The 7,425-nt window shown below is 40.4% G+C and overlaps 1 pseudogene; it reads right to left on the bottom strand.

The window, feature by feature from the left end:
• Positions 1-643: 643 nt before the first annotated feature.
• The window catches only part of LOC114700904, a 104,638-nt pseudogene continuing 97,856 nt past the window's right edge, over positions 644-7,425 (bottom strand).

Here is a 7,425-nt window from a genome sequence, read left to right as displayed (position 1 = left end):
ACAATTTATAGGAGTTGGTTTTTTTTCCTTCAACCATGTGGGTCCTGGGGGCAGAACTCAGGTTGTCAGGCTTAGTGGCAAGTGTCTTTACCCATACAGTCATCTTGATAGTGTTCATTAAGTTAAAAAAGGAATATTTAATTTTCTTTATCCTAGAACACTCCCATTCTCAGTATTCTCTTTTATAATTTTTTTTTGTGATAAATTCTTCTTGCTCAGGGATAATACTTTGGGTATTATGGCCTTGCCCTCATAGCCCTGTTTATGTATTTATTTTTGCTTTTTGTAAAACTTAAACAAAATTTTCTTACAGAGGTCACAAAATTGGATACTTCTTTATTTTGTACACAATTGTTCTTCCTCTCTATAGAGATTTGCTCCTGAACTTTTCATCTGGGGGCAGCAGGCACAAAAATCCTGACTGTAACAGAATTGCAGTAGAATTGCCTCAGTGATTTAAGTTGAAAGTAGGACCCTGGGGTATGGTTCTTGCCCCTAGTACCAGGAATGTACAAATGTATTCATTAAAAAATACAAAACAAATTATCTATAGGCATGGACAATGACAACAGTAAACAATTGTACACTGTCAACTGAAACCAGTAACTGATGGATGGACCAGTCTTTCCTTCAGGCATTTTTTTCAACTGAATTCTTGGAAGTTATTCTTGGTGATCAGTTTGTTTTGAGCTTCCTTAAGTTTCCTGCTACAGTTACAGGGAATGACAGAGCATTGTTCTGAGAATTCAGATATGTCATCTCCCATGGTGCCCATTCTCGGTTCCTTCTCGTAGGTATTTCTGTCACTGCAGATTCTGCTATAGTCAATAGAGAGGCTTCTCCACAGCAGCCAGTAAAGCAGCTCTTATAGTCTTTGTTGGATCAATGATTTCCTTTCCTACCTGCTGTGGGATGTCTTTCAGTATGTTGTGAATATGTGTTGCTCCCATTGGCTAATAAACAAAGCTGCATTGGCCTATGGCAGGACAGGATGGAGCCAGGCGGGATATCCAAGAGAGACAGAGAGAAGAAAGGCAGGGTCAGAGCAGATGCTGTGAGCTGCTGCCAGGAGAAGCAAGATGTGAGAGAACAGGCAATACCACGAAGCCACGTGGCAAAACACAGAATAATAGGAATGGGTAGAGTTAAGATGTCAGAGCTGGGTAGCAAGAAGTCTGAGCTATAGGCCATACAGTTTGTAATTAATATAAGCCTCTGAGTAATTATTTTATGATCGGCTGCTAGAGCTTGGGTGAGAAAGATTCATCTGGAGTGTGGGCCTAGGCGGGACTAAGAAACTTCTCCCTACACCTACCATGTTCACAAAACTTCCAAGAATGGCATCATAACCAATTCTGAGAAACTGCAGAATTTTCTCAACTATCAAATATCCTTCAACACCCAATTCTTTGCTATAGACACTACAGGACTTTTCAGGACTCTTTGAATAATTTGCACACCAAGTTTCTGGTCTTCATTAGCAGGCTTTAATGAGTAGAAGGCTGGAATACATCAAGGCAGAGTGCAGCCCCCTCCTAGAACAATGCCTTCTCCAACAGCAGCTAGTGTAGCGCTGAGGGCATCTATAACTCTTCCTTCTCATTCATGGCAATATCACTTGTTCCTTCCGCCTTCAGCACAGCTATTTCAGCTATTCATTCAGCTTTTCCTCTTCATATTCACTAGCTGTATCATTGCCCAGTGATTTCTTCAATGCGGTTTTCAATTTGAGCATTGTCATCTTTGGTGGCAATGACCTCTCTGACTTTTCCTAAGTCCTGAGCTTGACAATCTTTAAGATTTAGATTCAATCCATCTTCTCCAAGTACTGCACCACCAGTAGCAACAGACATATATTTAAGCAGGTTCTTTTTATTGTCCCCAAGTCCTGATGCTTTGCTGCAACCTGAAGACCAACTTTTACCCTGTTCAAAACCAGTGTACTTAGAGCTTTTCTTTTTAACATTCCTAGCAATTATGAACAAGGTATTCCAGTGAGTACTGGAAATTTCTAGAGGAGGTACAATGGACAGAACACTAGAAATATTCTTTCACTCAACTGAAGGTAGGCATCTTGGGATTCACATTTCTGACCTTTTACTGTGTTAGCAAAATATGGGGAACTAGGACTTTTGTGGCAGTTTGAATAAGAATGACCTCCATAGGCTCATACATTTGAATATTTAATCATCAGGGGGCAGCACTACTTGAGAAAGATTAGGAGGTGTGGCTTTGCTGGAGGAAGTGTGTCACTGGAGGTGGGCTTTGAGATTTCAAAAGCCAAAGCCAGGCCCACCTAGCATGTCCTTTTCCCCTGATGTTTGTGGATCTGGATGTAGAACTCCAGCTACTTCCCCAGCACCATGTCTGCCTGAATGCTGCCATGTTCCCCTCCATCATGATAATGGACTAAAGCTTTGAAATTCTAAGCAAGTCTGAGTTAAATGTTTTCTTTTATACGAGTTGCCATGATCATGGTGTTTCTTCACAGCAATAGAACAGTGACCAAGACATCCTCTATAAAACTTCATGCCTTCAATAACTTCTAATTTATTATCCAGTGTTTTTTCATCTTTCACTGTGATGAAACCCTTCCTTCCGACCTTTTTCAATGCATCAGAAATGGTGTTCCCATTTCTTGATCTCCCTTTGCAGAAATTTTAGCAATCTGAACAATTTGTTGCAGGTTTAGACTGCTTTTCAAGTTCAGCAGTTATAGCATCACTAGCTAGCATGGTGCATATTCTGATTCCCACTGCATTAGCTGCTTCACTGTGCTGTGGATATTGCTCTGTATGCTGTGTTGTGTTGCTCTGATTGGTTAATAAATAAAGTGCTGATTGACCATTAGCCAGGCAGGAAGTATAGGTGGGACAAAGAGAGAGGAGAATTCTGGGAAGAGGAAGGTTGAGTCAGGAGTCACCAGCCAGACACAGAGGAAGCAAGATGTGAAGGCAGAACTGGGAAAAGGTACCAAGCCACGTGGCTAAACATAAATAAGAATTATGGGTTAATTTAAGTGTAAGATCTAGCTAGCAAGAAGCCTGAGCCATTAGACCAAACAGTTTAAATAATATAAGCATCTATGTGTTTATCTGGGCCTGGGTGGGACTGGAGATAACTCCAGCTACATTATTGGTCCTTTCAAAGCACTCCTTGCAGTGGAGCGTGCCACATCAGTAGCAGTGTTGTGTCAGCCCTAGGCTCTTCATTTGTGATATCAGGAACAATCACACTATCTTTTCTTACTTTGGGGCTTCTCCAGCTCTGTTCATAATCACCGCTTTCCCCTTTGACCCCACTCTCCAGGCTACAGCATCACCTAAAAGGTTTACACCTTGAAGTGTCAGGGCAGAGCTGTCCATACCAAGTTTTATATCTTTGGCCTGAGCCTGAGTGAGATGATGAGCCAGTGCTCGAGCGACACTAGTCTCATCAGGTAAAGCAGTGAGGCAAGCCTCTGGCAGCCGGTGTTTGCTTTTTTTGACACAGGGTCTTCTGTAGACCAGTCTGCTCTAGTGGTGTTTACTAGCTGAGGATGACTCTGAACTCCGGTCTTCCTTTTCCCATGTTCCCGGTGCTAAGGTGACCGGTGTGTGCCACCACCTCAGCTTCCTTGTTCCCTGTTTTAAAAGCCTGACTCTAACCTCTTCAGGCCTGTCACTTTGCAGATAAGCTTCTGTTAACGTCAATCAGAGTCAATTTCTGGGGCTTGAAGCCAAGAACCATGAATTCTGCAAAAATAGTAACTTCTTTTCGTTTCATTCTCAGTGTAGACCTGGTTGATCTGGAACTTGCTTTGTAGATCAAGCTGGCCTCAAACTCAGAGATCCATCTGCCTCTGTCTCCTGAGTGCTGGGACTAAGAGTGTGTGACACCGCATCCAGTTCCAAAATGATAACTTCTTCGTCTTCTAAAAAATGAGAGCTAGTCTCTGAATATATTTCTGTTGAAGAAAGTAGAAAAATATTAAAGTTTACATAAGTTGCAGAGCTAAAGAGAGAGCTTAGTAGACAGCGGCATTTGCTGCCAAGCCTCATGACCTGAGCTTAGTTCCTGGAACCCACATGGTGGAGGGAGAGAGTTGACTCCCTCAAGCAGTCTTTCAGTCTCCACTTGCATGTTGTGATACATGTTCTCTCCCACACCTCTTTCTTTCGGTAAATAAACAACAAATTTAATAAAAATTTTAAAAAAAATCAATCCAAGGATGAGGATAAAGCTCCATACTTAGGAGAAAAGAACACAGCCCTGTGAAAATCACTGATCTAATCTAATCATAATTATATCAACGAACAGTATAAATACTTGGAATAAGCACCACATACCCAGTGCTGGGTTTTTATTTGTTGTAGTTGTTGTTTTGTAGTGGCAGGGCTTTTTTTTGGACACAGGCTCTTACCTGTCCTATGATGGTCCCTGATTATCCTCTGCCTCAGCCCCCTGAGTAAGCTAGAATCACAGTCTTCCGTGACTGAACTTCACTCCCCTCTATGTCGATACCTAACTGTCTCATAACTATTTATTGAAGAGACTGTTTTTTCCCCATTGAATAGTTTGGACACACACCTCCAATCCCAGCACTCCGGAGGCTGATGCAAAAGAATCAGTTCAAGTTCCAAGTCAGCCTGGGCTCCATAGCAACACGGGTTATTTATAGCTGTGTTAGTTACATTTCTACTGCTCTGATGATATCCATTCTCTAAGTCTAAGGTAGTTCCAGGGTGGGTCTTGGAGGTGTTGGTATGTGGTGATGGTGATGGTGAGCTGTGTGAGTGTGTGTGGTTTGGGGACATCCGAGAGACTGAGACAAAAGGAAGAGGAGGATTTTGAGTTTGAGATCAACCTGGCTACGTAGCCACATCTGGGTGTAATGACTTGTGTCTGTAATTTCAACCCTTGGAAAAGAACTTAACGCAGGCCTACTGTGAAGGGAAGGCCATCTTGGTAAGTTCTCATTACAGAGAGCTCAAACTGCCTCATACATGCTGTGTAGACCAAGCTGGATTTTGGATTTTCAGGAGGTGATCTTCCTGCCTCTGCCTCCCCAGTGCTGGAACTGCAGCCATATGCTACCATGCCACACTTTGCACTGAGTTTACTTGTGAAACTGCCATGTTAGCAGCAAAGTCCACAAGGAATAGTAGAGGTGACTTTCTCCATGGAAGACCTCACCAACTGATTGTCTAGTGCCCAACAGTCAGCTTTGAGGTTTCGGAAGCCCATGCCACGCCCAGTCTCTCTCCGCCTGAAGATCAGGATGTATAGCTATCAGTTACTCTTCCAGTGCCATACGTGCTTGCTTCCCACCATGATGATCTTGAACTCATCCTCTGAAACTGTAAGCAGGCTCCCAACTAAATGCTTTTTTAAAAATAATAGTTGTGTTGGCCATTGTGTCTCTTCACAGAAACAGAGTAGTGATGATTAAGACAGGTATCTTTCCATTTTTCTAGTGTCTTTCTCTATTGCTTCCTTCTTAGGACTGAAGTTTTCATTGTAGGAGTCTTTCCCTTTCTTGGATAAGTTTGTTCCTAGATGATTTGTTATTGTTGTTGTTGTTGAGGCTGTTGTGAATGGAAATGTGCCTATGATCTCCTCTGTGTGTTTTTTGTTGGTGGATAGAAAAGCTATTGATTTGTGTAAGTTGATTCTGTGTTTTGCCATAGGGCTGAATTTGTTTATCATTTCTAGAATTTTTCCGATAGGATTTTTGGAATCTCTAATGTTAGTACGATGTCATCTGCAAATAATAGTTTGACTCCTTTCCCCATATCTGTTCCTTTAATTTCCACCTCTTGCCTTATTGCTCCCCCTAGTACTTTGGTTACAATGCTGAAAAAGAGTGTGGATAGTGACCGACCCTGTCTTATTCCTGACTTCAGCAATATTGCTAAAAACTTTCCTCCATTTAGGATGATGTTGGCTATGGGTTTCTCATATATAGCTCTTATCACTCTGGCCATATATCTAGGACTTTTATTATAAAGTCATGTTGGATTTTGTTAAAGACTTTTCCTGCATCTGTTGAGGTGATTATGTGATTTTTTGTCTTTAAGTATGTTAATGAAGTTTATTATGTTGAACCATTGCATATGTTGAACTATCCCTGCATTTCAGGGATAAAGGCAACTTGGTCATGTGGATAATCTTTTCCAGTGTATATCTGTATTCTGTTTGAAAGTATTTTAATAAGCGATTTTGATTCTATGCTCGCCAGGCATATTTGGCTGTAGTTTTCCCTTTTTGCTGTGTCTTTAACTGGTGTTGGTACTGGACTGGTACTGGCTTCATGGAAGGAGTTTGGGATTGTTTCCTCTCTGTGTTTCTTCTCTGTGTTTCCTCTCTGTGTTTCTTCTCCTCTTTCTCCTCCTCCTCCTCCTTTTTCTTTTGAATAGTTTAAGGAGAAGGATCGACTATAGATTTTCTTTGAAAGTCGGGCAAAATTTTCCTGTGAACCCATCGGGCTCTGGACTGTTATTAACTGGAAGGATTTTTATTACTACTTCAATCTTATTTGCTATGGGTCTGTTTAGGTTGCTGACTTCTTTGTTTAAGTTTAGAGGTTTGGCTAAATCGATATATTCATCCATTTCCTTTAGATTTTTCAGCTTATTGGGGTATGGGTTTTAAGAGTATTCCCCTATATTATTCTGAATTTCTTTAGTGTTTACTGCAATGTTCCTCTCTTCATTTCTGATTCTGGTAATTTGAGTCCTTTCTTTCTTACTTTTGCTTAGTTGGGCCAAGAGTCTGTCAGTCTTGTTTATCATCTCAAAAAAAAAAAAAAAAATGAAATAAAGAAAAAAAAGCAGCTTTTAGATTCATTGATTCTTTGTATTATTTTCATTGTTTCTATTTTTTTGATTTCTGCTCTGATTTTTATTATTTCTGGACTTTGACTTGGTTTGGATTTGGTTTGTCCTTGTGTTTCTAAATTTTTGAATTGTATCATTTGGCCATTTATTCATTTTCTTCCTGATTGTTTAATGTAGGCAATTAGAGCTATACATTTCCCTCATAAGACTGCGTTCAATGTTTTCAATGTGTACCAGAGGCTTTATTTTGTTGTGTTTTCACTTTCACTTAGTTCCTGGAAGTTTTTATTTTTTTTCTTGATTTCTTCTCTGACCCAGTCATCAGTCAGTGATAAATAGTTTAATCTCCATAAGTGTGTGCATTTACTAGAGATTTGTTGTTGTCAATTGTAAGTTTTATTGCACCATGGTCAGATAGGATACAAGGATTTCTATCTTTTCGAATCTGCAAAAATTTGTTTTGTGTCCCAGGATGTGGCCTAATTTAGAAAACCTTCCTTGTACTATTAAGTAGATTGTGGAATTTTGTTTGTTTGTTTGTTTGTTTTGGTGTTTGAGTGGGAATATTCTGTAGATATCCGTTAGATCCATTTGATGTATGATGTCA

This window comes from Peromyscus leucopus, chromosome 3 (assembly GCF_004664715.2).
Source record: "Peromyscus leucopus breed LL Stock chromosome 3, UCI_PerLeu_2.1, whole genome shotgun sequence".
NCBI classification, from domain to species: Eukaryota; Metazoa; Chordata; class Mammalia; order Rodentia; family Cricetidae; genus Peromyscus; species Peromyscus leucopus.
Note: the sequence above shows the minus strand (reverse complement) of the source record. Positions and strands in the feature narration are given on the sequence as shown.